Source organism: Pseudorca crassidens, chromosome Y (genome assembly GCF_039906515.1).
Source record: "Pseudorca crassidens isolate mPseCra1 chromosome Y, mPseCra1.hap1, whole genome shotgun sequence".
NCBI classification, from domain to species: domain Eukaryota; kingdom Metazoa; phylum Chordata; class Mammalia; order Artiodactyla; family Delphinidae; genus Pseudorca; species Pseudorca crassidens.
This window is the reverse complement of record NC_090318.1, coordinates 2,429,540-2,452,956: the sequence shown is the minus strand read 5'-3', so window position 1 is coordinate 2,452,956 and position 23,417 is coordinate 2,429,540. Positions and strand designations below refer to the sequence as shown.

The window sequence follows — 23,417 nt, the reverse complement described above, 5'->3', positions numbered from 1 at the left end:
CAGTTCTTCTAAGGATGTCTCCACTTACTGCTTGTGGAAACTTGGCCTCGTTCCCCAATTTCTCTGGGCTTCTGTTCCCTTAGCCGTGAGTTGGAGATGAAAACGGTGCCCATCCCAGGACTCTGGTGACTTCACGGGTTACCCTGTCTCTCAAGAGCTTAGGGACGTGTCTTTAAATATTAGGAAGAGCCAATACCCGCTGTCTGTCTTTCTCTCTCATCATTCTGCGTTTCAATGCCGTTATCTTGTTCGTGTAAGAAAGCAAATTTGGTCAAAATCCATACTAGTCATTTTATTTTTTAAAATTTTATTGGAGTATAGTTGATTTACAATGTTGTTTTAGTTTCAGGTGTACAGCAAAGTGATTCAGTTATACATATATTCATTCCTTTTCAGATTGTTTTCCCATATAGGTTATTACAGAGTATTGAGTACTGAGTAGAGTTCCCTGTGCTATACGGTAGGTCCTTGTTGTTTATCTGTTTTATATATAGTAGTGTGTATATGTTAATCCCAAGCTCCTAATTTATCCCCACCCCCCGCTTCCCCCTTTGGTAACCATAAGTTTGTTTTCAAAATCCGTGAGTCTGTTTCTGTTTTGTAAATAAGTTCATTTATAGCATTTTTTAAAAATTAGATTCCACATATGAGTGATATCATATGATATTTGTCTTTCTTTGTCTGACTTACTTCACTTGGTATGATCATCTCTAGGTCCATCTATGTTGCTGCAAATGGCATTATTTTATTCCTTTTATGGCTGAGTAATATTCCGTTACACACACACACACCCCACATCTTTTTTTCATGTTTAAAGTAATTTTTATTTTTTACACCTTTATTGGAGTGTAACTGCTTTACGATGGTCTGTTAGTTTCTGCTGTATAACAAAGTGAATCAGCTACACGTATACATATATCCCCATATCCCCTCCCTCTTGCATCTCCCTCCCTCCCACCCTCCCTATCCCACCCCTCTAGGTGGTCACAGAGCACCGAGCTGATCTCCCTGTGCTATGTGGCTGCTTCCCACTAGCTATCTATTTTACGTTTGGTCGTGTATATATGTCCATGCCACTCTCTCACTTTGTCCCAGCTTACCCTTCCCCCTCCCCATGTCCTCAAGTCCATTCTCTAGTAGGTCTGTGTCTTTTTTCCTGTCCTGCCCCTAGGTTCTTCAGAACCATTTTTTTTTTAGATTCCATATATATGTGTTGGCATACGGTATTTGTTTTTCTGTTTCTGACTTACTTCACTCTGTATGACAGACTCTGGGTCCATCCACCTCACTACAAATAACTGTTTCGTTTCTTTTTATGGCTGAGTAATATTCCATTGTATATATGTGCCACATCTTCTTTATCCATTCATCTGTCGATGGACACTTAGGTTGCTGCTGTGTCCTGGCTATAAATAGTGCTGCAATGAACACTGGGGCGCATGTGTCTTGTTGAGTTACAGTTTTCTCAGGGTATATGCCCAGGAGTGGGATTGCTGGATCGTATGGGAGCTCTATTTTTCATTTTTTTGTTTGTTTTTGGGTTTTTTTGCGGTACGCGGGCCTCTCACTGCTGTGGCCTCTCCCGCTGCGGAGCACAGGCTCCGGACGCGCAGGCTTAGCGGCCATGGCCCACAGGCCCAGCCGCTCCGCAGCATGTGGGATCTTCCCGGACCGGGGCACAAACCCGTGTCCCCTGCATCGGCAGGCGGACTCTCAACCACTGCGCCACCAGGAAAGCCCTATTTTTCGTGTTTGAAGGACCCTCCATCCTGTTCTCCATAGTGGCTGCACCTGTTGACATTCCCACGAGCAGCGTAGGAGGCTCCCTGAGAAAAGTCTTTTTAGACTGAGCGGATGTCAGGTATTTGCTGAGACCAGGCGTCAGAGCTCCCAGGGCAGGCTGTGAAGTTCACAGAAGTTTCCTCTCTACCAAGTGCCCTCGGTTTGAGCTCACGTTTGACCCCCAGATCAGCCGCCTCGCATCCTGCATCCTGCCTCGTGCACCCTCCGCAAGGCCCCCGTCTTAGTCCGTTCAGGCCACCGTCACAGGATATCACAGACTGGGGGTCTCATAAACAACAGACATTTCTTTCTCACAGTTCTGGAAGCTGAGCCCCCAAGATCCCGGTGAGGCAGGTTCTGTGTCTGGTGAGGACGCAGTTCCTGGTTCCTGGACGGCATCTTCTCACTGTGTCCTCACCTGGAAAAGGGGCGAGGGCGCTCTCTGCGTAGTTATCTTGCCAACTCGATCTGTATTAACATAACGACCCATATCGTGAGTGCAATAAGTCGTTGCTGCGTTTGTTACCGTGAATTTTAACCACAATCTAAGAGTCAGCCTTATACTTTCCTTATGTACAAGCTTTCTCAACTTCTGCTGTACCTAGCACCCATTTATGTCAAAAGCAAGTCTTCTCCGCTTGACTTTCTCTTTGAAGTGAAATGCAACTCACTTGTCAAACACGTGCTCTTCTGGAGGGTGAATAACGATTTTGATTTTTGCCATGTGTGTTCACAAGGTATCCTAAATCTTGATGTGAACCTGTGACAGCAGTGAATTCTTTGAACACGCAGCACGTTGAAGCCCTGTCCCGTGAATGTGTTCCCACATATGATAGTGTCCAACGGAGGCCAAGCCTAATGCTCTGAAATATCACGATGCTTTAAAGTCCATCCGCTGAAACACTCAGAGAACAGTCACCAAAACAGCTGATATCTTTTGGAAACAGCTGTTCTACTTCTGTTATTTTATTCAGAATCCTAAAGTGGGTGCGGTTGGCTGAGTAAAGCCCCCGTCTCCCCAGATGTCTGTTCTCTAAGGCTCGGAACTCATGAGTGTGTTAGCTTATGTGGCAGAAGGGACATTGCAGGAGTGATTAAGGGTCTTGAGATGGGGAACCGGCCCTGGGGTACTCAGGTGGTCCCTGTATGTCTTGACAAGGGTCCTCGTAAGAGGCAAGCAGGAGGGTGGGGTTAGAGAAGGAGATGGGGGGAGAGACTGAGAGACAGAGAGATTGGAAGAGTGTGCGCTCCTGGTTTCGAAGATGGACAAAGGGGCCATGCGCCTTTGCTGAGCCAAGCCGTGGAGGTGGCCCCTAAGAGCTGGAAGAGACAAGAGGACAGACTCTCCTCTGGAGCTTCCGGAAGGAGCACCACCCTGCCCGCCCATTTCAGGGTCTAACCTCCAGCGGACACGGGTTGCAGGGGTGCACCGTGTAATGAGAGGGGAGAAGTGGCCAGAACCCCAAAGTGCAGAGCGAGCGCTTGGCTTGTTTGGGGCTACGCGTGGAGGGGAGCATGGTGGTCCTCCCGAAGCTGGCATTTGGGACTCATAATTCTCAGTGGGCCCCATCTCCAACCTGCCCCGACGTGAGTTATTCTCTGACACTCTGAGCAGGAAGTGCTGGTTGATAACTGAAGCCCATTCTCAGTTGAGCTCAAGGTTTTTGCCTTTTGAAGAGGGTGATAATGTCCCCAGATTAGTGTACAGATTACGTCTGCTAGCCTCTCATTCAGCTAGGTGTGGCCATGTGACTAAGTTCATAGGATTTTGGTTAGGAGCACTTTGGGACATTTAGGAAGGCTGCTGAGAATACTGAGTTGGAAGGTAGGCTCTTCAGGCATTGTTTTGTTCGGTTTGTTTTTAATTTTTGGCAGGGCTGCGCGGCATGCAGCCTCTCAGTTCCCTGACCAGGGATCGAACCCTGGCCCCCTGCCGTGGAAGTGCAGAGTCTTAACCACTGGGCAGCCAGGGAAGTCCCAGAAGGTAGGCCCTTTGATTCCACACTGCTCCCTCATTTCTGCTTCCAGGGATGTAGACACGATGGCTGGAGCTTCAGCATCCATCTTGAGCCACGTGGCAAGCTTGAGGGTGGAAGTCAACATGTTGGAGTGTTAGAGCAGAAAGATCAAAGAATTCTAGACTCCTGAGCGTCTTGGAGTCACCACTGTGATCCTTATCCTTATTCCAAGTTGCCTGTAGTTTTCAGGTTTATTGTTTTTACTTCTGTCCTGTCTGAGCCTGATGCTCACCTGCTACTAATTCTCTTAAGATTAAGTACCTGGTGCATCTCACAGAGACATCTGGCTGTCACCAAGCGTTGTCCACTTTCGCAACATCTTACTCCGTGATGATTTCGATTTTAAACCCGCTCTGCATCTCTAGCTGATTTGCTCTAGATGTGAAGCTGCTGGTGAAGACTAATTATTTGAGGCAACCAAATGCTCCTATAGTTTAACCCAGAACGCGATTATGTAACTGTCCGTTTATTGTGCCCCGTGGTCAGACTGGGAGCTGAAGACTGCAAGTCGACCCTGGGAAGGTGAGAAATCTATGTGTGCCCATTTCAGGTGAACTTCTCTGGGGAGTGAAAGGAGAGAGAGCCTCCTTTTCTTCCCAGAGCACCACCCCCTCCTTCAAGGGGTGTGCACGGAGCCCAGAGTGTGAGAAAATGAGCAGCCTTCCAACTGACTCGAGAATGTACACTGGCCACATCCCTGCTGGGGTCTTTGTAGAGCAAGGTTCCCACGCCGTGAAAAGCGTAAAGCGCCCGGTCTGCTACCACTACAGATGTCTGCTTCACGACATCTGCTTTGTGACATTCATTCTTTGATGACCGACCTTCCCCTTTGGGGGTGGTGAAGGGTCAGAGAATGAGCTGCGAAAACCTGGAAAGCCCTTCAAGGAAACCTCTTAAGGTCCCAGCGACCACGGGTCGTCAGGCTGAGCTGTGCTTTTCGGCAAGAAACACCCCTGGAGGTGTCTCTGTACTTTGGTTGCAAGCTCCTAATTTGCGTGGAGGTCAAGGAAAGTGACGCTTCCTATGTGAGGAACGGCGAGGGTCTTCAATTAGGAAACTTTGGCCCAATGAAAAAGGTGGAAGCGACAGGGAGCCTTTGGCCCGTTTTATCAGTCAGGCTTTCCTTTCTTCCTGAATTCCACTGACCCACGCACCTTTTTGCACGATGATGGGGTGTGAGGCTGGGATGAAAATGGCCAGAAGTGAACACCGAATTGAGTTGTAAGCCACAGGTCCCTGAGGAAGGAAAGGATTTAGGCAGGCACCTGTCAGAGGCTGCCGGAGGTGTCCCACCCAGGTGTCCCAAAGGATGAGATTTAACGCAGGACCAATTACAGAGCGTGGGCTCAACACACGACACAGGAGGTCTGGGGACGTTTCTCCAGGACGCTGTTTCTAACTTCGGGCTGAAGACACGGGGAGGAGAAGAAAGTCGCTGGAGACTTTTGAGATACAGGATTGTGGAGAGAGCTTGGAGGGACGTGAAGGACCCCGTTAATTTGGGGGCATATGTAGGGACCACCGTGAGCTTCTTGTCGACGAGGTCCAGAACCACCTGTAGCCCTCGGGTGGCTGTCTGTCCTACCGAAGCCAGGGCTCTGTGGAGGGTGATTCTGAAGACATCCCTGTTTCAGAACACTGACCAAGGCTCACAAGGGAAGAGACAGGAGTTCGGACACACAATCAGTCACGAAGCTCTCTCCATCACACACACACACACACACACACACACACACACACACACACACAGGCACAGAGCCCGCAACTCAGGATGACAGACGGAAAAGCAGCCCGTCCAAGTGCCGGCAAACAAAGGTGACCCAGCATCTCTCCGGACCCGCCGCAGACTTTCAGGGCAGAGCCTTAAGATGTCAGTCTGCCTGTGCCGGAGACCGACACGGACTCCCTTTGTGTCCTGCTTGCCATTTTCCTTCTCCTGGAGCCTTGCTTCTGCTGCCGCAGGTCGACGCCGGCACCAGAGCCTTTGTCTCCCGGAGGCAGGGGAGGGTGTTTCCGCTTCCAGAAGTGGGTGTCCTGGGTGTTCTGTCTTGCAGCCACCTCTTCAGAGCTCCCTGACCTTCGGACCAACTCCGTTATTTATCCTAGTCGGTGTCATAGCTTCTTGTAGTCCGCCTCGCCACTCGGGCGAGGCGGACTGCCTTCAGGGTCGGGGTGTGAGTTACCCCACCAGGACCACAGGGTCTGTCTTTTCTCTACGGGGTGGCTGGCTGTGCGGGGTAACTGCCTTATCCGTCCTTCTGCACATGCGTGTGCTCCTCTCTCCCTTGTTTTGTAATCTTCAACTTGCTGTCTCTGGGTCCTCACCTCCTTGGCGTTCCACGTGCTCAACCTCTGTTTTATTTCATCTCTGAATGCATGTTTTTAGGGGGCCTGGGCCGACGACTTTTCAGAGGTGTTAGAATTCAATTGTAAAGTGATAAACCTTGGTCACAGACTCAGATCTGAGATGCCCTGTGGATATGAACACAGGAAAGATGAGGGCGGGGTGACTGGACACCTTTCCTTGGAGTCCAGCGTTTAACCTGGTGTTCATTTCATAGGCTCTTTCTGAATGTAATTTCAAACACTATATATAGACCACATCTTCTTTATCCATTCCTCTGTCGATGGACATTTAGTTTGCTTCCACGTTCTGGCTCTTGTAAATAGTGCTGCTATGAATATTGGGGTGCACGTATCTTTTCAAATTAGACTTTTCCCCGGATATATGCCCAGGAGTGGGATTACTGGATCATATAGCAAAGGAGCTGCTGTCTTGAAGCCAGGAGAAAGGGACGACGTTTACAAGCTTGGGTCGTTTTCACCTTGGGTTTCCTAACTCTTTGGTGAGTCTAATCTCATCGTAGGAGCACCATAGAACTTAACGTTTGCTGCAGAAGCGCATCGGCAAGCTTGATACATTGGTCCCGGTTGTACATACAGAGAACACCAAGGCTGTTTCTCTTCAACCTTCTGGAACTGAGATGACCTTTTTAAAACCCCAAACAAGTTGACTGACAGCAAAATCAAACCATGTGAAGTACCACGTAAGGAACAGAACACATCCGCCACGGCGTAGTTCAGGTTGCCAAGGCAACAGGTTTTTAATTCACAGGTGAATGAACCCCACAGCTATCTTCCCTTATAGATCTGAGGTTTCTAGAAACTGAAGTCTGCTTAGAAACACACATGGAGAAAGTAAACATTTCGTTATCTGTTAACAAAATCGCACATAGTAAATTCTGACCAGCTGTAATTATCCGGATGTTTTAAACAAAACCCTCTTCTTTCTTTCAAAACAACCCAACATCGCAAAAGCCAAGCATGCTGTATCCTCAGATGATCTCAGAATATCCCTAGTTTCCCACTTGACTGGCACTGTTGGAAGTGAATTACTCATACATAAAATGCTGGGTTTGGGATTTATCTTTCCAAGAGGTTTTTTTTTTTCCTTGCCTACCTAAATGTGTTTGCATTTTCTTGTTGAAATATTGCATAGTCTATAATTTGTTAAAAGGAAATATTTAAAAATGAGTTGTAAATCTGAGTGCGTGAGCTGGGCCAAGGTTCTGCGTGACATAGAAAACAGCCCAGCTCCCCTTAGCCGGTCACTCAGAGTTTCCTCCAAATGGACACCAACTCATGGTCCAAGCATCCCATAGTCAGTTTCCAAGGGTCAGAGCAAGGGTTGTCCAGCTCTGTGTGAAAATTTCCAGAATCACTTATCTCCGAGGCAGCCCATCTGGTGTGATGATACACATGGTGAGACATCCTACTCTGGGGTTGGGCTACAGTTGGGGTTGTTGTAAAGTTTACGTTTTGTAGACTTTGTTATAAATTCAGCTCCATCCTGAAGAGCAGTCCAGACGAATGCGGACTTCCCCGTCCCTAGAATGTGCTTCCTGTCTCTTTGTGGAGTTGCCTGGGTCCCACTCTTCAGGGCACAACTTGGATTGTCTTGATAGCGATGGTCGCCGTTTACATGGCATACTCTGGGCTCTCAGCATCCCGTGTCAGGGCCACACGGCGGAACAGAGCCCTCCCCTAGATTCTGAACATCTGAGAGCGGGAGGTGACAAAGCGTCCTTCCTTTCATGACTCTGTCTTTCTAGCAACATTGCTTCTGGTTATATTCGCTTGATAGCCTCCTGGTGAGCAGTTGATTAGATGAGCCATATGGGACTGAAGGATGGCTAGACCCTCTTGGGTTGGTTGGATCTAACCTTTTCTGTGTTTCTTCAGTTCGGGGGGGATTTTCAACTGTTAGTTGTCCAAATATTCTTTCTCCTTCTCTTCCATTCTTTCTCTTCTTTCTGTCTGGGGCAGTCATTGGAGTTTAGCTGGACTTTTATGACCTTCTAGATGCCTTTTGAAAGGCTTCTTAGAGGAGCATCTTCTCAGTTGTATTATTGGTTCAACAATTCCCTAAGTAAAGGACACTGTAGAGTTACCTCACATGTTGAATTATTTATCACAATTTTTAATTTATTTATTTTGCGGTACGCGGGCCTCTCACCGCCGTGGCCTCTCCCGTCGCGGAGCACAGGCTCCGGACGCGCAGGCTCAGCGGCCATGGCTCACGGGCCCAGCCGCTCCACGGCATGTGGGATCCTCCCGGACCGGGGCACGCACCCGCGTCCCCTGCATCGGCAGGCGGACTCCCAACCACTGCGCCACCAGGGAAGCCCTTACTTATTTTTGACCACTGTGTGGCTTGTGGGCTCTTAGTTCCCTGACCCGAGATTGAACCTGGGCCACGACAGTGAAAGCAGCGCGTCCCAGCCACTGGACTGCCAGGGAATCCCTTTACTTATCACAAGTTTTAAAATTTTCCACAAGCTGGGACCATGGCAAAGGACGGTAGAAGTTATAATGCCCAGTTTCCAAATTCAGGTTCTCTTTCCCTGTCTTTCTCTTTTGCTTGTTAGCCTCTCAGGAACCCACGTTAGGGGGGTGGTCTCTGTCTCCACCTGGATTTAGCCGCGTTGAAGAGATTCATGGGGGACTTACGCTTCGGGATACTGTGAGATTTGTATTGACTGCCGTTGCGCTTGTGGGAGGACTCCCGGCAGTCATCGTGGCGGCATCCTGTACAGAACGACCTTCCCAAAGTGGGTTCAGATCTCACTGTCTGCCATCCACTTGCAAGAGGGAGCCCCGATATCTGGAGAACTCAGAGTCCTTCTTCCCCACACCTCTGCCACACCAGACTCCCCCAGCAGCAATCCATGTGTCTCTTCCAGGACTTGACGCTTTATTTTTAAATCTCACAACAAATACTGGTGACAGGCCTTATCTCCATTTTATAGAGGAAGAGGGAACGTTTTGAAAAAGCTTAATTAATGTACTCCAGAACCAACGGCAGAGCTGCAGTTTACATGTTAGTCCTCACGCATAGCTGTGTACTGTGGTCTCCCCCGTGCACCAGTGTCTCTCCATGCACTCATGCACACGCCACATACATTTACACACACACACACACACACACACACACACACAACCACTGGCTCCTTTTGTTTCTTTGCTCTGGACACAGAAATGAGCTATTCCCAGTGTGCAAAGTAGGAACGGTTAAGTGGGAAACTTAACTTCCTGCTTAAGTTTCAGTCTCTCCCAAGGGTTTTTATTTATTTAAAAAAATTTTTTTGTCTGCATTGCTCAGCTTGCGGGATGTTGGTTTCCTGACCACGGATGGAACCCGAGCCTCGGCAGTGAAAGCCCAGAATCCTAACCTCTGGGCCACCAGGGAACTCCCCTCCCAAGGGCTTTTAAAAAGAATAAGAAGTAAAGAGAATGAGACAAGCTGAAGGGAGATCTCCCCGTAGCATCTTAGGGTGTGAGGCAATCTTGCACGGAAGGGTCAGTCTGGGAAGAATGGAAGCACCCATGTTCTGTTTCGTTGTTTTTTTTAAGGTTTAACTTTATTTATTTATGTTTGGCTGCGTTGGGTCTTTGTTGCTGCACGCAGGCTTTCTCTAGTTGCGGCGAGCGGGGGCTACTCTTCGTTGTGGTGCACGAGCCTCATTGCGGTGGCTTCTCTTGTTGTGGAGCACGGGCTCTAGGCACGCGGGCTTCAGTAGTTGTGGCTCACGGGCTCAGTAGTTTTGGCTCGTGGTCTCAGTTGTGGCTCGCGGGCTCTAGAGCGCAGGCTCAGTAGTGGTGGCTCGTGGGCTCAGTAGTTGTGGCGCACGGGCTTAGTTGCTCCGCGGCATGTGGGATCTTCCCCGACCAGGTCTCGAACCCGTGTCCCCTGCATTGGCAGGCAGACTCTCAACCACTGCACCACCAGGCAAGTCCTGTGACTTGTCATTTGATGCTGCTTCACCCATGACCACCAACCGGACGCCCAGGCATCGGTGGACATGAATGAAATAGATTGGAATGCGTGAATTGTCTTCCATAGACAGCGTGCAGAGTAGATGCTGGAGGCCCCAGAGCTCCCTGAAGCTGCGTCCCAAGACTTACCAAATGCTCTCACATCCTGTTTTCACAAACCACAGAGGAGCCAGTGTAATTTCCACCCAGTAGAGATAGTGCCGCTTAGATCAGCTGCAGGCAAGCCACAGCCTCCCACTCCAGCTTCTACAAGAGTTGGCTGGGAGGACAGTTAAATGGTCCCAACCCGCTAATGGATATTCAAAATGAAATTATCCTTTCTTCTGCTTGTCCGTTGCTCCCCAGATGTGTCCTTTTCTCATTCACGGAGTCATTAGCCATGGTCAAGTGGAAATTTATGGGGTTTTTTTAATTTTTAAAAAATTTTTAGCGGGATGTATTTGTTTTACAATGTTGTATTCGTTTCCGGTGTACAGTAAAATAATTCACTTATACACATATATATTACACATCTTCTTTTTTTACATTCTCTTTTTCTTTACATTGTGTCTTTTTAGGTCTTCTGCCCATGTTTGGATGGGGTGGTTTGTTTTTTTTGATATTGAGCTGCATGAGCTCTTTGTATATTTTGGAGATTAATCCCTTATCAGTTGCTTCATTTGCAAATAACTGACACACACACACACACACGACTACATATAAAATAGATAACTAATGAGAGCCTGCTGTGTAGCACAAGGAGCTCTTCTCAGTGCTCTGTAATGACCTATACGGGAAAAGGATCTGAAAAAGAATGAATATATGTGTACGTATAACTGATTCACTTTGCTGTACCCCTGAAACTAACACAACATTGTAAATCAACTGTACTCCCATAAAAATTAACTTGAAAAGTCCATTTAAACTATATTCTGAAGCACAGGAAACCCCATCCCCATGGGAAAAAAAATGATACTGGTGAGGTTTGAGCTCTTACCCGTAGGGGAATATGGAGGAGAGGAAATTATCCAAAATGATGATTGATGAAGCGCCGTGCGAGAGGTACGGAGAGCAGAAGAGGATACGGTGTTGTGGAGATCAGAGAGGAATGGTTTCTGGGGAGAAACAGCAGTGAACAGCTCCAAGAAGATGGGTTCTTGAAAATGGGTTCTTGGGTTGGAAAGGAGGTCGTGCCGTATTTCCCGGGGCAGCATCACAGCAGTGGTGGGTTGGGCTGAGCAGTCAACGTAACGGGAGAGCAATGAGTGTGGTCCATGTTCGAGAACATTCGGTGGGGACAGGAAGGGGAAAGATGGGGACAGTAGCTTCAGGGAAGGAGGAGGGAGGTCTCGGGAATGTCTGAGGATGCCTGCCAGTTCTTTTTTCCTTTGAAAAATGCCCAGCCCCATCTGACATCTGGCATTTATGTCGCGTTTGTGGAAGCAAAGGAGAAGAAAGGGCGGAAGAGAATGTCAGGGAGATGCCTCACGCAGAGAGGAGTGGGTGGACAGCTGTGGTGGGAGAGGCAGGAGATGTCTGCGGTCAAGACATGAATTATGAAGGGGCCAGATGGGGAGACTGGAAAGAGTGAAGAGGATGGAGTTTGGGAGGGACAACTGGACACTCACGCTGGAGATGCCGCTTCTCGTGAAGATATGCCACCAGTGCTGCATCTAAGATGGACGGAGTGTGCCTTGAGTGAAGCTGATGCCGTAAAGATGACAACGTCCCCGAAAGCTGTCCCCATTCTTATTAGCATTTCTTCACGTCCCTTGATAGAATGACAGGACATTCTCATTGATGGCTTTTTACCCTCTTCCATGCATTTCCCTTGGTGTGAAACGCAGTGCTGAGTAAGCTGTACGGCTTCTTCTCTTTTCTTTCTTTTTTCTTTTTTTTTTTTTTTAACTTCACAGAACTCCCGATGTCCCATCTTTCTACAGGCATCAGATTGATGTCATCTAAACCTCGGCATATGCTTTTCGTTAATGATGGAAAGTTTCTTTCTCATCACCAAAGGAGTTTATGAGAGGCCTAAGGGTATAAGTGAAACACTTTATTACTAAAAAAAAAAAAGAAAAGAAAAGAAAATTACCTGTGTCTTTGGGAAAATTATCTGGAGATATGAAAACATATAGGAAAGTTAATAAAAAGGGATTCTGCACTGTTTCCATCACATGTTCCATCCTCTGTAATGTAATGTCTTTTGTCAAGTTACGAGAGCAAAGCGTATGACGCTTAATCACAGCATCTTGAATTCATGTGGAGAGGCTGCACATGTGTCCAAATGTGCTAGATGGACAGATTCTGGAAGTTCCAGATGTGAAAATTAAAAAGAAAAGAAAATACAGTTCATCCCCCGAAGTTCTGTCAGAATCCCTTAGGACTGGTTCATATTTCTTACTCTAGTAGGAATGTTTACTAACACTACTACGGGAGAAATACTACTCTGGGAGAAGCTAGTTATCTCGAAGGCATCTCCGCCGCCATGTTTCAGTGGCCGTGAAAGATTTTCTCTTCTTTCTGGGAGAGTTGATATTTGTTTGGCTTTTCTGACCAACTAACATTTTGGACCCATGCGCTTGTCCCAAGGTCCCTTGCATCTTGCCTTCCAGGAGAGAGCAGAGCGGAACAGAAACGGAAGAGGGTGGATGCGCCCGGGCTCAGGATAACGGAGGGGAATCGTCCACTGTGAAAGATAACTTCATTTTCTCTTGGAGAGGCACCACGAATGGGGGAAACGGTGGCTGGGCGTCTGGCCCCAGTTTGTCCCTCTAACCTCTTGGGACCTCTCTGAGATATCTATAAACTCTGAAAGGGAAAACTCCCAAGGTTCGTTTTCATTCTAGCAAACACTGCTTGTTTCCCTTCCAGCAAAGAAATGGCATTCACCGGGTGGTCACGATGCATCCGCATTCCCACTCTTCCAGAGTAATCATTAAAAAAAAAATCACCCCTCAAAGTTGTGACAGCTTCTTCCTGTCATAGCCTGAATCAGTGTCTGCAGAGACAGCAGGTCTCTGTCTCTAGAACTGGGGAACGTGACCTGATTTGGAGAAGTCGTCTTTGCAGACTGTCACCTTCAGAACTCAGCCTTGTCTGAAAATCCATCCAGTCAAGGTTAGATTTTTTTTTTTGCTTTTATTTATTTAATATTTAATTTTTTTATTGAGATATAGTTGATTTACAGTATTATATTCATTTCGGGTGTACAGTGCAGTCACTATTTTAAAGGTTTGTAGTTATAGAATATTGGCTCTATTCCCCACGTTCTACAATATATCCTCATGGCTTATCTGTTTGACACATAGTAGTTTCTACCTCTTAATCCCCTACCCCTCTATGGCCCCTCCTCCCATTCTCTCTCTGCACTGGGAACCACTAGTTTGTTCTCCGTATCTGTGAGTCTGCTTCTGTTTTGTTATAGTCATTCATTTGTTTTATTTTCTTTTTAGATTCCACATATAAGTGGTAACATGGAATATTTGTCTTTCTGTGTCTGAGTTATTTCACCTAGTATGATCATCTCTGGGTCCATCCATGTTGCTGCAAATGGCATGATTTCATTCCTTTTCATGACTGAGTAATATTCCATTGTATACAGGTACCACATCTTCTTTATCCGTTCCTCTGTCGATGGACCCTTAGCTTGCTTCCACACCTTGGCTACTGTAAATAGCACTGCTGTGAACATGGGGGTGCATGGATCTTTTTGAATTAGTGTTTTCATTTTCTTCAGATACACAGCAGGTTTGAAAAGGGGGGATGAAGGTCCACAGCAGAACATGAAGAGGGAAATCCTTTCCTAACACGTGCTAGGGGTAGAGCCGTGAAGTTGTCCCTGGGATTCCCAAATCCTGAGCACCCAGGCCATGCTTGCCCATCCGGACCCCCGCCCTGCCTGGACCCTGCCTCGGAACCAGGAAGCTCTAAGAAGCCTGAGAGATCGAGGCAGGTCACCAGCAGAAACTGGAAACAAGTGCTCCATCTTTAGATGTAGGTCACTGCTTCTCCCCGTGGTGGAAAGCACGCACCGTTCATCATCCATCTGGCGTATCAGTTGAGCAATGACCGGCAGCTGGCCACAGCCTCCGCCAAAGCTGTCAGCCGTGGGGGAGGTCAGCCTCGAAAATAAGTCTCCAAACACGTTGGACCTCCAGATGCTTTCAGTGTGGAAAGCTAGAGTTCCTTTATTAACAGCGTACGTGCATGTCCCCTGAGGAGCAAATGAGAAGAACGTGGTCATCTGCTCTAGGCAAGCGCGACACAAAAGGCGGTGGAAAGAAGTCCCCTCTCGCAGAGAGGCTGTGGGTTCCTTGCAAAGGTGTTGTTACTATTTATGGGGAAGGTCATCAGTTTTTCTGAAGTGAGTGTGCTAGCAAACCGAGAATGTTAAAAGAAGAAGGGTTTTTAAATTTGATATATGACACTTACATGTAGAAATTGCAATTTTTCTTTAATTAACCGATTTATTTATTTTTGGCTGCATTGGGTCTTCGTTGCTGTGCGCGGGCTTTCTCTAGTTGCAGCGAGTGGGGGCTACTCTTCGTTGCGGTGTGCAGGCTTCTCATTGCGGTGGCATCTTTTGTTGCGGAGCACAGGCTGTAGGCACGCGGGCTTCAGTAGTTGTGGCGCACGGACTCAGTAGTTGTAGCTCACGGGCTCTAGAGCGCAGGCTCAGTAGTTGTGGCTCACGGGCTCAGTAGTTGTGGCCCGTGGGCCTAGTTGCTGCGCGGCATGTGGGATCTTCCCGGACCAGGGCTCGAACCCGTGTCGCCTGCGTTGGCAGGCAGATTCTTAACCACTGTGCCACCAGGGAAGCCCAGAAATTGCAATTTTTAACTCACTTGAAATGGCTATCCTCTAATTGCTGGGTTACTCTACATGAGAAATTCAACTGCATGGGTGTGGGTATAAGCATAAATTCATATAATATGTAATACATATTATTGTAGCTATCTATCATCTACCAGTGTTTCATATCTATCAATCGTCTATCTACTGTCATCTATCAAATCTATCAATCTTTCCTCTATCCATATCTATGTATCTGTTATCTATCTATCCATCCACCCATCATTTATCTGTTCTATCATCTATCTACCATCTATCGAATCTATAAATCCTTCATCTGTTCGTATCTATCTCTCCACCTATCACCTGTCATTTATCTGATGTATCTATCTTTCCATCCATCCATCCATGTATCTATGTATCTATCTATCCATCCATCCTCTATTTGTCTGTCTGTCTCTCTCTCCATCCATCCTTCTATCTGTTTATCTATCCATCCATCCATGTATCTATCTATGTATCTACCCATCCATCCTTCTGTATGTCTGATTGTCTGTCTGTCTGTCTACCTATCTATCCATCCATCCTCTATATGTCTGTGTCTGTCTGTCTACCTATCTATCCATCCATCCTTCTATATGTCTGTCTATCTACCTACCTATCTCTCTATCCACCCTTTTATATATCTGTCTATCTATCTATCTCCCATCTCCCCAGTAAATCGTTCACACATGATACCCTCAGTGATTCTGCCATTGTTCTCATTCTTCAGGTGAAAACGCACCTGATGCAGTCACCATCTACCTGAGGAAGGGGACACAGCCGTAGGAGATGGAGCTGAGACGTGGCCTCACCTGCCCTTTTCATTCAAGGTGTGTGATTCACAATCACACTTACATTTGACCTGCTCCAGGGTCATGGCGACCCGTACTCATTTGTGTACACAGCTGTGTTCAGTTTTGTTATTGTTCTGTAGAATACTTTGCAGTAATTCAGTCAGCATTACAAATACCCACTGGGTATTTCATCTTATTCCACCTCACTGTCACTGTGCAGAGTCCCTGGAATACATCTTTGAACCCAGTTTTTTGAGTGTGTGAAAGAGGTCTCTCTGACAGGGGACAGAAGGTGAATTTCACTTGTGTGAGCTTCTCAATCACAAGGATTCCAAGGGAGTGGGAATTTACAATACAGTCGGCTTCTAGAGAAGCCCATGGGAGCCCATATAAGTGCCCTGCTACCTTGGACCAGCGCTTATGGTCATGGCTAAATTGGGTTCTTTGTTTTACTGTTGATGTAATAATCAGTTACTATCTGATTACTATTAAGCTCTTGGACCTATTCCGGATGTAGTTTAAACACATCTCACTTAATGTTCTCACCCCGCCCCCAGGAGATAGGACTCAAAGGGATCAGTTTTACCGTGGGAAGCAGCCCAGGCACCAGAGCCCTGTTTCCATGGCAGGTAGAGGTAAGTAAGGAAATGCCACACAGCGGTTCTCATTGCTTCAAATTATCTTTGCATGAAAGACGTCTTGATACTTCACACAGAGAGTGCATTGCTCAAATCCAGATGTTTTATGGGAGAGTGATGGAAATATTTGTATGGCTGAATTCTAAGTCTGAATTTGAAGCATTTCCTTCGCTCAAATGTTTGAGGACTTTTTAAATTTTAACTTTATTATTTTGTTGAACTGTAGTTAATGTACAATATTATATAAGTTACAGGTTGTACAAGGTAGTCATTCACCATTTTTCAAGGTTATACTCCATTTATAGTTATTGTAGAATAGTGGGTATATTCCCTGTGCCGTACAATATATCCCTGTAGCTTATTTTCTGCATCATAGTTTGTGCCTCTTAATCCCCTCCCCCTGTCCTGCCCCTCCCCCCCTTCCCTCTCCCCACTTGGAACCACTAGTTTATTCTCTATCTGTGAGTCTGCTTCTGTTTCTGTTTTATTCCCTAATACTAGTTGTATTTTTTAGATTCCACATATAAGTGATATCATACAGTATTTGTCTCTGTCTCATTTCACTTAGCATGATGTGGAGAGAACTTTCATTTGTAGGGACGGTATCAGCTGTACTGAGGGACGCTCACCACCCAGTCTGCCATGAGCCCCCATGACAGACGTATAACCATCCTGTTTCCATGGCCAGTTATTAGGGTTTATGCATCGGCCCTTATTACCCAGGCACAGAAAATGTGGATTTTTCCATGCCTTTGCCAGACGATACGACGTTAAAAGCCATTCATTTGGGTCAAGCAACCACCTGAAAGATGCGATGTTTGGGGAGGTTGGCTTGAAGGACCATGGCTCGTAGATAGCATAGGTGTTACTTTCAACTCACCCTGGACCACCCCAAAGCTGAGTTCTTAGACCACTGCTGTTGTAGTTCTCCACAGAATTGCTACCTCTGCACAGCACCTTGTTAGTACGCACTGGGTGTTAAAATGAAAATATTTGTAGCAGAGTGCTTTTCCAAATTATGTCACTGTGTTCCCTGTGGGGGAACTATTGAAAACATTTTAGGGATTAATGACTCAGAGATATGACTGGAACAGATTTTCTTCCCAGGGAGAATTGTTGGGAAATGGTTATTCACAGAACAGAAGAGGTATCACTTTTTCCTTTGGCTGTCAAGAAGCTCAGAACTCAGTTAGTTTTAAAAATCTTGTCATTGTGGTGGACAGGGACATAAAGACATTGCAGGTGAAGGGGTTGAGGGAAGAGTACTTTTTAAAATATTCTGTCTTCTGAGGGACAGGGATAAATTGGGAGACTGGGATTGACACATACACACTACTATATACAAAATAGACAACCAATAAGGACCTACTGTAGAGCACAGGGAACTCTACTCAGTGCTCTGTAATGACCTATATGAGGAAAGACTCTGAAAAAGAAAGGATACATGTGTACGTATAAGTGATCCAGTTTGCGGTACACCTGAAACTGACAGAACATTGTAAATCAACTACACGCCAACAAACCGTTTAAAAATAAATAAATACATACTCTGCCTTCTAAAATCTTTGTGATGGTCAGATTAAATTTATATTTGTTTGGAGAATTGCAGACATATACGAAAGCAGGGAGAAGAGTCTATTGTATCCCTCATATACCCATTGCACTGAGCGATTACCACCCCCTGGGTAATCTTGCTGAACCTATAGCCGCACCCACTCCCCTCCTTGGACCTCCAGACTCTCCTTGAGGCTAGTCACAGGCGTCAGACAATTGCATTCAGTTATTTAATGTTATCTCATTTTGTCCTGCATATTCTTAAGCAATAGACACAGTACATGTAAGGCATGTGGTGAGGAGGCAGGCAGACACAGGCATATTTGCACAAACTCATGTGTTTTTCCCATGAGTCACTCAACTTCTGCACCCGTGCTTGGGTTTGCACTCACTCTCAGCCTTGGAAACTGGCCCAAGACCACCCCTTGCTGGTGAGAGGGTGTCCAGTTGCCAGGTCTGTATGGTGTTGATGGCTCTTACCCGAAATTGTTCCTTGCCTTGGACCCCAATGGCATCTTCCACAGTGGGAAGATGCAATATAAAAATAAAAGTATATCTCCCGTTGGAGGAAACCAATAATTCTTTTCTTCCCTCACCCTCTCGTATCTGGAGTCACTACCAAGGACTGCATTTACCAAGCAGACGATGCTGTCATCCTCGGGATTCTGGGAGGAGAACCCATCCTATCCTAGCATGAGATGACACTATATGTGTGCCACCTGCTAAGATCAAGAGGTGACGTGAGTCCAGTGCTTCTCAGTACTTCTCCCCTCGTCTGGGAGCCGAGAAGCCCAAAAGCCAGAGAGACGACACTTGCTCTCCAGCTTTTCTTTTCTTCAAAACGCCATGACTGCTTCCATGATCCCGCCTGCCTTCATCCTTTCAGCTCGCTTCTCGGAGTCGTTTCCACATAAACCACCACCTAATGCACTATGAAATCACCCACGATGCCGTTCTCTGGAATGCGCTTCGGGGTAACAGCTGCCGTTGGGTTTCTGCTCTTGCAAAACTGGTCCTTATGGTAATCCATTTAGCAATTCTGATTATCTCAGTTTGTGGGAGCTTGGCAAGGAGCTGACATGGCCTGGCTGCTTTGCAGAAGGAGAGATAATGGACTGAGTTTTCCAGAAGGAGATGACTCAGCGCCTTGAAAGCTGTGCGGAGCAGGGCTGTGCGGGGCTCGTTAGAGGGGAAATGGGATCTCTTTCGGGACACACCCATCACTGGCGACAGCTGGGGCTGTCAAGGGTGGCGTGGGCCTTACAGACAAGGTGTCCTCAAAGGTGGAAAACCCTCAGAAAAGCATCGGGAGATGATGTCTGCGGAATCTTCCATAGGAGACTTCTGCAGAATAAGGTGTCATCCCATCACAGCGACGGCACAGCTAATGGTTTCTTAAGGTTTTTGCTTGGCTTCTCCTCAAAGAGCTAGAGTGCGACTTGGCACCCGTGGTCTGTACAGAGCCAGGGAGGAACTATTGGGGGCTTTCTCGGCCCTACACGTCGTCTCAACTACTCAGCTCGGCCTTGCAACGGGTACACAGATAACCGCGGTGCCTGAACGGATGCTCTTGGTTGTGTTCCAATAAAGCTTTATTGATTTGAACGTCACATAATTTTCAAGTCTCACAGAATATTGACTTTTTTCATTTCTTTTGACTTTTTCCCCCAACCATTTAAAAAGTACATACTTATTCTTAGCTCGTCCACAGAAACAGGCAGCTGGCACGATTTGCCGGGTTATTTGTTGGGTTATTAATCTACGGGTTATTGTTCTCCATCTGCTAGTATAGATGACCTGTTTTAGCATTCTGCAGGGAAACAGAACCCATCGGGTATCTATCTATATGTATATATCTATATCTATATCACCTATCATCTATCTATCTAGTCTGTATGTCTATCATCTATCCATCTCAGTCTATCTAATATCTATCTAATCCAATCCTCTGTCAATCATCTATTGACCTATCTATCTATCATCTATCTACTTATCATGGATCCTATCTAGCTAGCTAGCTGTCCATCTATCTATCTGTTTAGCTATCAACCTCTGTCTCTGTCTATTATCTATCAATATCTATTCATCTGTGTATGTCTGTATCTGTCATCTCTCTACTTATCATATCTATTATCTATGTATCTGTCTATCTACAGAGAGAGAGAGAGAGAATTGTTCACGAGTAATTGGCTCCCGTGATAATGGAGACCCAGAAGTCCCACCGTCTGCCATCTACAAGCTGGAAACCCCTTCCTACCTGCTCACCTGCAGAAGAGAGAACTGAAAGTGACTGATCCGTGTCCCAGGATACTTCGCAGCTGGGCTTGTCCCCTGAGCCAGATTCCTCCAGGTGCGTCCAGCGTCATTGCAGGAGTCCCAGAGATGCGCTAGAAAGGCTCGCCGTGAAGTACACATCTCCTGGCTAGCACCATGCGGTGGGGTCCTCCGGAGATGCTGGGGCAGGGTCCGCTCTCCAGCCTTGGTGTCGCGGAGACTGCAGAGTGGGGTGACAGTGTGCTGCTTCCACGGAGAGGTCCGAGGGGCTCTGGGTGGAGCCCGGTCCTGTCGCTCCTGTCTGTGGGCCATCCAGCCTGGTCCTCCAGTACCCCAGACGTTGTTCTAAAAGCAGAACATTTGAAGCTCTAAATGCTTCTGTGTGTGGAGGCTGATAGATTTAGGGAGGTGAAGAGGCTTGAGAAGCTGGTGGCTAACGGTGGTGCCGTTAATACAATGAATCACAAGGCAATTCGCCCATTCGGTCTGATTCCGCTGCTAGTACAGCTACTGTGGTCCATGGCCTTGCGGACAAGGAAGGGGGCAGATGGAGAAGACACATGCTGATTCTGCCCTCGTAATGTCCAAACAAGGACTTGCTTTTAACTCTCTGCAACTGGACTTAATTAGAACGTTAGATTGGCTAGCTGAAATCACCTGCTGGAGTTGGGTCAGACCATGAGACATGCCTGCGTTAAGTGGCTTTGTTTAAATACAGCCTGCGATGGATAATTTTATCTGTCGACTTGGCCAGGCCACAGGGACCAGTCAAACGGTTTAGATGTTTCTGGGAAGATACTTTATACCTGGAATGAACATGTGCATCAGTAGCCTTTGAGTAAAGCAGATGACCTGCTGTAATGTGGGTGGGCCTTATCTAATCAGGTGAAGAACATAAGAGAAAAAGGAATTTGAGGTCCTCCAGAGAAGAAGGAATTCTGCCTGAGTTTCCAGCTTGCTGCCCTGATGACACTTGGACGTACGACTGAAACATCAACTCTTACTGAATTTCCAGGCTGCTGGCCTGCCCTGGGGATTTTGGACTTGCCAGCCCTAAAATCATGTGAGCCAATTCCTTAAAATAACGTCTGTCCCTCTCCTGATAGATAGATAGATAGATAGATAGATAGATAGATAGATAGATAGATAGATAGATAGATAGATAGATAGATTAGATAGATAGATAGATAGATAGATAGATAGATAGATAGATAGATAGATAGATAGATAGAAGTGATGGATGGATGGATAGATAGGTAGATAGATAGATAGATGGATAGGTAGATAGAAGTGATGGATGGATGGATGGATAGATAGATAGATAGATAGATAGATAGATAGATAGATAGATAGATGTGACGGATGTACCCAGTGGTACATTTGTAAAATTAAAATGGATGTATGAACCCATTGACACGTTATCACCCCAAGTCTGTAGTTTACGTTAGGGTTGGCTCTTGGTGGTGTACATTCTGTGGCTGTGGACAAATGTTTAATGACATGTATCCATCATTTTATCATCATACAGAGTAGTTTCACTGCCCTAAAAAATCTTCTGTGCTCTGTTCATTTCCCTTTTTCCCCTAGACCCTGGCAACCACTGATCTTTTTTTCTGTCTCCATATTTTGTCTCTTTTTTTTAATCATGTCATAGAGCTGGAATCACACAGTAGGTAGTCTTTTCAGATTAGCTTCTTTCGTTTAGTCATATGCGTTTAAGTTTCCTTTCCCAGGTACTTTTTTTTTTCTTTTCTGTACTTATCTTTTTAATATTTATTTTTTTATTGGGGTACAGTTGCTTTACAATGTTGTGCTAGGTCCTGCTGCACAGCAAAGTGGCCCCACTGTGGGTATGTATACACGTGTCCCCTCCCTTTTGGATTTCCCTCCCATCCAGGTCACCACAGAGGACTGAGTAGAGTTCCCTGTGCTATACAGCAGGTTCTCACTGGATATGTATTTCATACCCAGCGGCGTATATAGAGTTCAGAAAAAACATTGTCTATGTGCCTATTTATATCTATAAGCCTTTCAGGATCCATCAGGGGGATTTCTCTTTCCCCAGCATCACCTCCCCCTCTGCTGTCATCAACTGACAATCACTTTTCTGGTATTCCTCACGAGTCATTTATTCCAGATGTGGCAGCTGGGCAGGCATGCACGTGGACCACTATCTCTGTACATTTGTCATCCATAAACACTCACTTCATCCTACAACCATTTCTTAATGTCTAGCCTCTTCACAGAACACATAGGAGTGAGGACTCACCCGATTTACCATTTTGGAAATGGTCTATAAATGTTAGAATGTGTCCTGCCGACATCCATCCTGCTATGCTCAGCGCACGAAAACCCATCCCCTCTTCCAGGATCCTGCCCTAGACTCGCCCCGCCGGCATACCTCGCTTCTCTGGGCCTCCACGGTACCCAGGGTGACCCGCCCCCAACCCCCAATGGACTGAAGCGATGCCCACGGGCAATGAGCCAACCCAGTGAGGCATGAGGAAGATTGGAACCATCTGGAGAGGAAATCTCCATGAGCCTCTCTCTCTCGTGTTTTTTTTTTTTTTAATTTTTATGGGAGTAGAGTGGCTTTACCATACTGTGTTAGTTTCTGCTGCACAGCAAAGTGAATCGGCTCTACGTACACGTATATCCCCTCTTTTTTGGATCCCCTTCCCATTTAAGTCACCACACAGCGGTGAGTAGAGTTCCCTGTGCTACACAGTAGGTTCTCATTCGTGATCTGTTTTATACATAGTGCCAATGGCGGATATATGGGAGGTTGGGGTTGACATATATACTCTGTGATTCTCTCTAAATAGCCTGGGTTCGGAAGACATGGAAGCTTGGCCAGCGGGTGGCAGGACCCCAGTGGTAGCATGGCCGTGGGGTATGCAAACTGGACAGCCACCACCTGTAGGCATCTGATGACACCTGCAGTGGATACATCAAACAGGGTGGGTTGTCCATGGCTTAGACGTCTCCGTCTACCAGAAGCTCCCAGGTGTGTCTGATTGGAGCTGAATCATGACAAGCCAGAGTTGAACTTGCTGGGATAAGAGCCTGGAGCCAGACATCACTGTCTCTGTGGAGATTTAGGGGAGCAGCAGGGACCACCCTCCTTGGCCACTAGTTCTGGCATCATGGAACCCAACGTGTCTTCTGAGAACAGATGGGCTCCATGGGGAACAGGTGAACCACTG

The 23,417-nt window shown here is 46.6% G+C and overlaps 1 long non-coding RNA gene across 2 annotated transcripts in view; it reads left to right on the top strand.

Annotated features, from left to right (window-relative positions):
- Window positions 1-23,417, top strand: part of LOC137217799 (uncharacterized) — a 57,958-nt gene that overhangs the window by 3,631 nt on the left and 30,910 nt on the right. Inside the window, exons 2-6 of one of the 2 annotated variants that reach the window (XR_010940256.1) lie at window positions 15,682-15,781; window positions 16,303-16,374; window positions 20,104-20,287; window positions 21,097-21,274; window positions 22,581-22,912. This is a non-coding gene — a long non-coding RNA (uncharacterized lncRNA). The remainder of the gene's footprint in view (window positions 1-15,681; window positions 15,782-16,302; window positions 16,375-20,103; window positions 20,288-21,096; window positions 21,275-22,580; window positions 22,913-23,417) is intronic. The other variant, XR_010940255.1, reaches the window with a different exon arrangement.